Consider the following 9402-nt stretch of genomic DNA (forward strand, 5'->3'; position numbering starts at 1 on the left):
GTTGTCTTAATTTGCATTTCTCTGATCAATAGTAATTTGGAACACTCTTTCATGTGAGTGGTAATAGTTTCAATTTCATCCTCTGAAAATTGTCTGTTCATATCCTTTGACCATTTATCAATTGGAGAATGGCTTTATTTTTTATAAATTTGAGTCAGTTCTCTATATATTTTGGAAATGAGGCCTTTATCAGAACCTTTAATTGTAAAGATGTTTTCCCAGTTTGTTGCCTCCCTTCTAATCTTGTTTGCATTCATTCTGTTTGTACAAAGGCTTTTTAATTTGATATAATCAAAATTTTCAATTTTGTGATCAGTAATGGTCTCTAGTTCATCTTTGGTCATGTATTGACTTTTTAGATATTTTTATTTGGTAAAATAATTTGATGTGAAGATGTTGGAAATTTCTCCGTTTGAATTCTCTTGAGTGCTAAAAAGAATCTCTTCCATGGACAGCTAGACTGGAGGTCAACTAGAGCAGGGCTTCATAAATTTTTTCCACTCATGACTCTATGTTTACCCAAGAAATTTTTATGTGACCTGAGCTATATAAATATATAAAATGGGTGTACAAATCAAATATTTACTAATAAATCATAATTTTCCAACCTCTACATTGAATTACTGTTTCATGACCCACAACTTAAGAAGCTTTAAACTAGAACATCCAAACTGAATGGGAAAAAATTTATTAATCGGATGAGGGAAAGGAGACTTATATATTGTTTCTTTCAGCCCTACTTAAACTACACAACCAAATTACATCTTAGGTGGGTAAATGAAGCACAATACTTAAGTAAAATGTTGGGTTATCTTATTTGGTCCCTTATTACTGACATGTATATAATCTCCGAAAGATCTGCTGATCACAAGGCTATTATAGAAAAGCTGAATTATTTAAGGTGGGAAGGATCTTGTCAATACATCAAGTCAAAACAAAGTTTTTATTCATTTAACATTTTTCTATATAATGGTGTTTTTGTCTCTTCATGGGTTTCTTAATGGCTGTCCAATGTTCATAAATGCTCTCACCAAATCTGGTCTAGGGACTTATCATATAGTAAAGCAATTGTTTCCCCAACAAAATAGAAAACATTCTAGTGAAGATTATGGTTGCAATCATTAGGTTGTAAGTTCTTTGAGGGCAAAGACTACCTTTTGCCCTTTTTTTTTAATATCCATAGCCCTTGAGTGCTGGCACATAGTAGGTACTTTAAAATATTGATCTATTGGTTGTGATAATGATGAAACAAATATTAACAAAGTATTTGTTAAGCACCTACTATATGTAAAGCACTGTTAAATTTCAATTAAAAAACATTTGTAAACTTTTTCATCTAACAAGAATTTTTTAACTTTTCAACTAACAAGTTATCTTAAATTTTTTTCCATTTAAGCATTTTTAAACTTATTTTACAGTTAAAAATTTTAAAGTTTTTTCAATTAAGTGTTTATTTCTTAACTTATTTTTCAATTAACCATTTAAACTTATTTCAATTAACAAGCATTGTTAGCTGAAGTTAAAAACAGAAGAGCAAAACTGTCCCTGCTCTTGAGCTTGTGGTGTGGTAGAAGAGATATTAAGAGGTTTCTATTGCAAGTCAGATGGAAAAGTCAATAGTCTTTAGGTTACAGCAGCAAAGCCGAATAGTCTACTCACATAACTGCTTTCCATAGGAGTCCGGACACTCTTTAAGAGGCAATAGAAAATTAACATAACTAACAAAGAAAATAAATGAGCAACAAAATTTTAAAACAGGACAAAAAAGGAACAATGAATTCATAGTAATGTCTATTTAGATAGCAGAGATGTCATAACATCATCTTAAGTTGAGTTGTTTATTTCATTAAATCATCTGCTTCTGGGGAACACTTTCCCCAGATAATTCTGAGTCTGAAGGATCTATCCTAGGCCACTGTTCACAAACTAGTGCTGTCAGCTTACATTAATCCATGAATCAACACCTTCAGTTGTGACCCAAGATAGGCCTTTCTACCTCCTTTCAAGGACTTTTTTCCTAGTCAATCCACAAGCCAGTTTCCAAGTTGCACAATCCTACTTCTTGTGGTTCCCTAAGAAATTCTGCTGTATCCTGACAAAACCTAATCACTCTGCTGTTCCTGTAATTATTTCACATAGAAATCAATGCAAACCTTATGGTACTGACCTGCATAATAATCAATAAAGATATAGGAAGGCTATCAAGGCAGAGTACCTGAAATTCATCTGAAAATTTTGAGAGTTTCAATTTTCACATTACCATTTGTTCTTTCAATATTACGTAAGCCCTGTAGATGATGATGGACAATATCTGAAGGTTAAAGGAAGAATCTTTTTTCTTTTTTTAACATCCTGAATGACCTGAACTGTAAAATGCTTAATATAAACAATCTTCTGTTTAGTATCATCAGATAAATGTCTCAAACAGGAAAAACATGATTAGAAATTTATGGACAATTCTCAAATCAGTAGCTGATCTTCATGACAAATCTTCAACTCACATTAAAAATTTATACCTAATTACTAAAATATATTCAAGACTGTGGTGTTCTTTTTCTTTTTAAAAATATATAATATGAGATGATTCTCTCTGAGAGAAAGCAGGTTTCTCGGGGAGGTTTTCTGGAGGCAGCCTTAGTTTCAGTTGAGTAAATAATCACCCAAAACGCAGCCAGGTGATAAAAGTTCAGATCTTTTATTGCCTCCAATATAGCCCGGTTAGCTTAGAGACCTATCTCTCTGCTGGGTTCCAAGAGCTCTTGCCACTTTGTCCTTTACTTCTGCCTCTGCTTTCTTCAGCCTCCAGAGCCAGCATCAAGTTGAATCTGCTTTGCCTCTGAGAGAGCCTTCTTAATCTTCAGCTGAACTCTCGACTCATAGCTTCTTCCTCTGAAAACTCTTCTGACTGGCCCCTTTGAAGCTCTATTTATTCGAGAGAGAGGAATTGTGGGATGCAAGAGAGAGGGATTATGGGTTTCTTGCATAGTGCTCTCTGGCCCTAAGAGCTTCAAGGGAGGTGTGAATTCACAAAGTTACAAGTTTACTTTGTGAATCTCCCATACTTGTGAACTCCAATGAGTAAAGGTGTGAACACAAGCATTGTATCAATTAGTTCTACTTAGTACCTTGTTTCAGGTTCTGGCCCAAAACATCTTCTTGTAAGATCAGATCAATAATCTATCAACTCTAATGAGTTAGCAGTTTGTAAAGATTCCAACAAAAACATTTGTATGAAACTCATCTGTGGATGTTCAAATGCACCTTCTGGAATACGATCAAAATTTTACCCTACTTTTTCAAACTTCTTTCCTTTTACTTCCAAAAAAAATATGATCTGGAAGCAGCAGTTTTACCATTCTTTTCACTGGCACACCAGACAAAAAATCTGAGACTACTAATAAAATTGTAGTTATCTTGAACCCCATAAATATGTTCTTTATCCACTGGAAAATGTTTGGAAGATAAATATGCATATTTCAGTTCCTAATGGAAATATTCTAATCATCTTGCCTCTCTCAAGATAAAGCTAACTATTCTATTAAGAATGAGAGCTTTTTGAAATGTATATGCTTCTATCATGATTGGAATGACAAAGAGATTAAAATGTTGAATAAACAATTTGTTTCTGACTTCAAAACCAATGATCTAATTATGAAAAACTAGGTTCTCCTCAGGTACTTATTGATCCAAGGCAATCTCAATAAACTTTGGATAGAAAATGCCAACTATATCCAGAAAGAGAACTATGGAGATTGAATGTAAATCAATTCATTCCTTTTTTCTGTTTTTCTTTCTGTCCTGTGTTTTTTTCCTTTTTGTTCTTATTTTTCTCTCAACATGATTCATAAATATGCATTAAAATTTATTTTTATTATTATATCTTTTTATTTACAAAACATATGCATGGGTAATTTTTTTCAGCATTGACCGTTGCAAAACCTTCTCTTCCAACTTTTCCCCTCCTTCCTTCCCTAGATGGCAGGTAGACCATATTATTAAATTTTAATATAAATATATGTATATGTAAACATATATAAAACATGTATAACTAGAAAAAATAAATAAGAATGTTTAAAAAAAAAAAACCAATGACCTACTTGTCTCATCTTTCAGAAAAGGACTACTTTAGAAAGAAAAATAAATGGTTGATAAAAATTAAAGAGTAGATAGACAAACATGACACAGGTGCCTTATTTTTAGTGAAGCCTTAGAACTCAAGTTGCAAGAAATGAGTGCTAAGGAGAAACAGAAGCATCTGCAAGAGAATATGATATAAAGTGCTTTGCCAAAGATCATTAAGGCACTCCAACTAGAATACTTTTTCACTGAAGACCCATTTGAAGTATATACATGGACCATCAGGAAAGGAACAAAGGTTCCTCAGCAGGAAAAATTCACGATGATTTTGAAAAGGAATGTACTATGGCTAAAGTAATGAAATATGAAGATTTTAAAGAGAAAGATTCAGAAAATGCTGTCAAGGCTGCTGGGAAATACAGACAAAGTAGAAATCACTGAGTTGAAGACGGAGATATTATCTTTAAATTAAATACACCTCAAAACCTGAGAAGAAATGAATTTCAAAATATTGCTCATTGCTCAGAAATAAACATTGCTATTTCAAAGAAAAAATAAAGAATGAGAGAGCTTTTTATAACCTTATTTTCTTTTGAGTACGTATTTAATCCTCCTGTATTCGCTTTAGGTCAAAGGAAGGAAAAGGTTGTTCAAACAGAGAGTATGAGGTTATGAAGACATATTCTAATATATGAATATGTAACCAATGGAAAAGGAAATAACAATTCTAAGAACTGTCCACCAATGGGTAGCTTCGATCAGAATCTTCCTGAGTTCAAATCCAGTCTCAAACATTTACTGGGCAAGTCATTTCACCCTATTTACCTCACTTCCCTCATTTGTCATATGAGTTGGAGTAGGAAATGACAAACTGGCCCAGAATCTTTACCAAGAAAACCCCAAATTGGATCCCTAAGAGTCAGACAGGGCAAGAAATAACCACAAATTCAGAACAGTAAAAATATGAGCAATAAAGGTTCTTGAATAATTAACATTTGTATAATGTTTACTGTGTGTAAGGCACTGTGCTAAGCATTTTATAATCACATTTGATTCTCAGGACAACTCTGAAATACAAGTGCTATTATTATCCCCATTTTACAGATAAGAAACCTGAGGTTAAATCACCTGCCTAGGATTGCACAGCTAATAAATGTCTAAAGTCATATTTAACTCAGGTCTTCTTGACTCCAGAGTGATCTAACCAAAGTATCACCTAACTTCCCCTCCAAGAAATTCTACCTGACATTAGTAGTTCTACCCCTTGCAGCTCAGAGCAGTGTACAATTATTTCTCAAGTTAATAGTAATATCAATATTCTCACAATAAATAATTAGTGAAAATATTTGTCCTTAATACTTATGAAGCATATGCAAATTCCTTCTAAAAGCTTTCAGTTGTTTCTTGTTTTAGTTTCTGATGAAAAAAAAATCATTAGAAAAGATGAAAATAATCACATTCTGGAATTTTACAAATAAAGTGAAATCAGGAAAATCCATTCAAAACCCAAAAGGCAATTTTAGTTAGCCTAATGTACCATATGTCAATCTCCAAAGGGAAAAAAAAAAAAGATAAAGACAAAAGAAAATCTTTTAAAATGGAGCCTCCTACACCAAAGTTGGTTCAAAAACGTAATCCAGTTACAATTTATTCAAATAGTTTCCCTAGATTTTATCATGACTAGTCAGACAATTCAACATATAAATAATTTCTATTTTATACTACATTGTTAAAGTTTTAAACCATCCCCTAATTGGCTCTTAGGAGGGATGATATAGGGTAGAGGGATCTTAGTTGCTTGTTAAACCAGTTTTCCAGTGATTCTCCTATCAGGTTAAAATTTCCTTGGACACACATTCCTACAGCTTCTTCTTTCATAGAGTTCATTAATCTATATGACTTTTGCAAGGTCAAAGATTCATTAGTTGGCAAGTTCCTACAGAACTTCTTTTAGACAGTGAGACTTCTTAAGGTATCTGGTACTTTTCCAAACACCATAATAACTTTTTGACAAAACCTGTTTGAATACTAAGGCAGTCTTTAAGGATAGGGTCTCTGTGTCTATCATCCAGAAATTGGTGACACATTGGATAGTATAAGAGACTTGAAGTAAGGATAACATAAGCTCAAATGTAGTTTCAGATTCTTAATAGCTATGTGACCCTTCAAGGTCCATTTATCTCCAGCCACAATAACATTTATTTCACAGGATTGTTGTTGAGATCAAATGAATTAACTTTGTGAATGTTTACACAAATAAAGTTTGTATGTATAAAAGTTTAGATGTATAAAACACTTTGTAAACTTTAAAGTCTTTAAGAATTGCTAGCTTGTTATTAATTGTTCAAATTAAATCACGCATTCAAGTCAAAAGAGAAGCTATATAATGATACAAATGCATAACTCTTAAGGTATCATTCCACAAATCAATAGCACTTTTTATTTTTTCAATTTTTTTCTTTATTAAAGCTTTCTATTTTCCAAAACATATGCGTGGACAATTCTTCAATATTAGCCCTTGCAAAACCTTGTGTTCCAATTTTCTCACCCTTTCCCTACGCCCTCCCCTAGATGGCAAGTAGTCCCATACAGGTTAAACATGATAGAAATATATATTAAATCCAATATATGCATACATATTTATGCAATTATCATGCTGCACAAAAAAAATCAAATCAAACCAGTAAAAAAAAAAGAAAAGAAAAGAAAAAGTGAAGCAAAATAAAATGCAAGCAAACAACAAAAAGAAAGAGAATGTTATGTTGTGAACCACATTCAATTCCCATGGTCTTCTCTCTGCGTGTAGATGGTTTTTTTCATCATTGAACAATTGGAACTGGATTGGATCATCTTATTATTGAAGACAGCCACATCCATCAGGATTAATCATCTTATAATCTTGTTCAACAGCACTTTTTAAAAAAGCAATGCTTTATAATGGATTCCTTGCCATCTAGGGGTGGGAGTGGAGGAGTGGGGAAATTAGAACACAAAATTTTTCAAGGATTAATGTTGAAAAATTGTCCATGCATATGTTTTGAAAATAAAAAGTTTTAATAAAAATAAATTAAAAAATAAATGAAAAAATGTTTTTCTAAAACCACATTGCTAGAAACACAAAAACTGTAAAAAATAATAAAGGCCACCAGGTGGTGCCATAATGCACAAAGTCCCAAGCCCGGAGTCATGAAGACCTGAATTCACCCTAGACAAGTCACTTAACCCTGTTTGCCTCAGTTTCCTCATCCGTAAAATGAACGGGCAAAACATGCCAATATCTTTGTCAAGAAAATCACAAAAGGGGTTTCAAAGAGTCAGACACGACTGAAAAATGACTAAATAAAGATGTATTACACAGGGGCTCTGCTAAGCATTAGGTGTACAAAAAAAGTGACAATATAGTTTCTCACCTCAAGGTACTTACATTCTAATGGCAGGTACAATATGCAAATGGACATATATAAAGCAAGAAACTTTATAGGATGAATAGGAAATTATTAACAGAGGGAAGTACTATAATTAAGAAGTATCAGGAAAGGCTTCCAGTAAAAGATGAGATTTTAGTTGGGATTAAAAGGAAGCCAGAGAAGTGTGTTTGATCTTTACAGCAACATTGTAAAATCCAGTTGCTAAGTAAAACTTTAGTTTTTGCTCTTCCTACAAGGAAAAGTCTTTAAATGGATTTAAAGTTAAGAAAATGTTCACTTTTGCTAAAAAGAAAGATTTTAACATGTTTCCATACTGTCAGTCTGTCTCTATGTGGACACAGATAATACTATAAACACACATACATATATACATATATACATGTGTGTATATATACATGTGTTTATATAGAGGGTTTGTATGTTTCCTTTGAAAGCTTTGAAAGTTCTTACTCTTATCACCTTAATTTTTTGGCTGATCACATCACTGAAAAACAGTAACAGAACACAATACTAAGAGACATCGCTGACTGTATAAAAACATTAATAAAAAACAAAAGTCAAGGAAACAGTATTACTTGTTCTTGGACAATTATTACTATTTTTTTTTTTTACTATAGTTCTAAATTCACTTTTGAGTGGATACGATAGGCATTTAAGTGGCAGCAAATAAAGAATCTCTTCTAACTAAAGATATACAAAAAATGATTTAACACTAATATTCTTGGCCAGAGGCAGCTAGATGATTCAGAAGATAGAGCACTGGAACTGGAATCAGGAAGACCTGAGTTCAACTCCAACCTTAGACACTTACTGGCTGTGTGATCCCTTAACCTCTATTTGCTTTCATCCCCTGGAGAAGGAAATGGCAAAACGCTCCAATATCATTACCAAGAAAACCCCTTGGACAATATGGTCCATGGCATCATGAAGAATCAGACATGAGTGAATAAATTCTCTGATTAAACATTTTAATCATTTTTTCCAATAGAGTTCAGGGAACTCTTTGCTTATTTTGAGTTCCATTTCTAAGGAAGACACCTTAAATCTGAAATTAGAGACCATATGATTATATACCACATCGCCTAGCCAATTCCCAGATTTGACTGTGAACTATTAACTGCCTTAAAAATAGGTTAATCATGTAGTCTTAATTTAGTTTAACTAAAGAGGTTTTTTTTTTTTTTTCAACAAACTAACCAACCACATTCACGCTAACCAACTATAGGCTGACTTAGCCACTATAGGAACTGTACTACAGTGAATTGTATTTATCATGTATAAAAAGAATTTCCCACAGGTTTCCTAAGAGTCTTAAAAATATATGATTAGGTAAAGGGGTGATGGGTAGCCTCTTTATTTTAACATTACTGCTTTTTTTGTTGTTGTTCATCATCCAAATCGTCATTTTCTATTTTATGTCATCTTTGCCAATCTGATGTATGTGAAATGGAAGAATTACCTAATTTGCATTTCTTTAATTATTAGTGATGTAGAACATTTTTTATATGACTTGTGACAGCTTGGATTTCTTCCTTTGACAACTGGCTGTAGTCTTCAACAATGTGGTGATTCAAGGCAATTCCAATATACTTGTGATGGAAAGAGCCTTCCAGCATCCAGAGAGAAAACTATGGAGACTGACTGTGGATCAAAGCATAGTATTTCGCCTTTTTGTTGTTCATTTGCTTGTTTTCTTATGTTATTTTCCCTTTTGATCTGATTTTCCTTGTGCAGCATGATGAATATGGAAATATGTTTAGAAGAATCCATGTTTAACCTATATCAGTTTGCTTGCTATCGTGGAGGGAGGGGGAGAGAGAGAAAAATTTGCAACACAAGGTTTTGCAAATGTGACTGTTGAAAACTATGTTTGCATGCATTGTATGCTTGATATACT

The sequence above is a fragment of the Antechinus flavipes genome, chromosome 4 (genome assembly GCF_016432865.1).
Source record: "Antechinus flavipes isolate AdamAnt ecotype Samford, QLD, Australia chromosome 4, AdamAnt_v2, whole genome shotgun sequence".
NCBI lineage: Eukaryota > Metazoa > Chordata > Mammalia > Dasyuromorphia > Dasyuridae > Antechinus > Antechinus flavipes.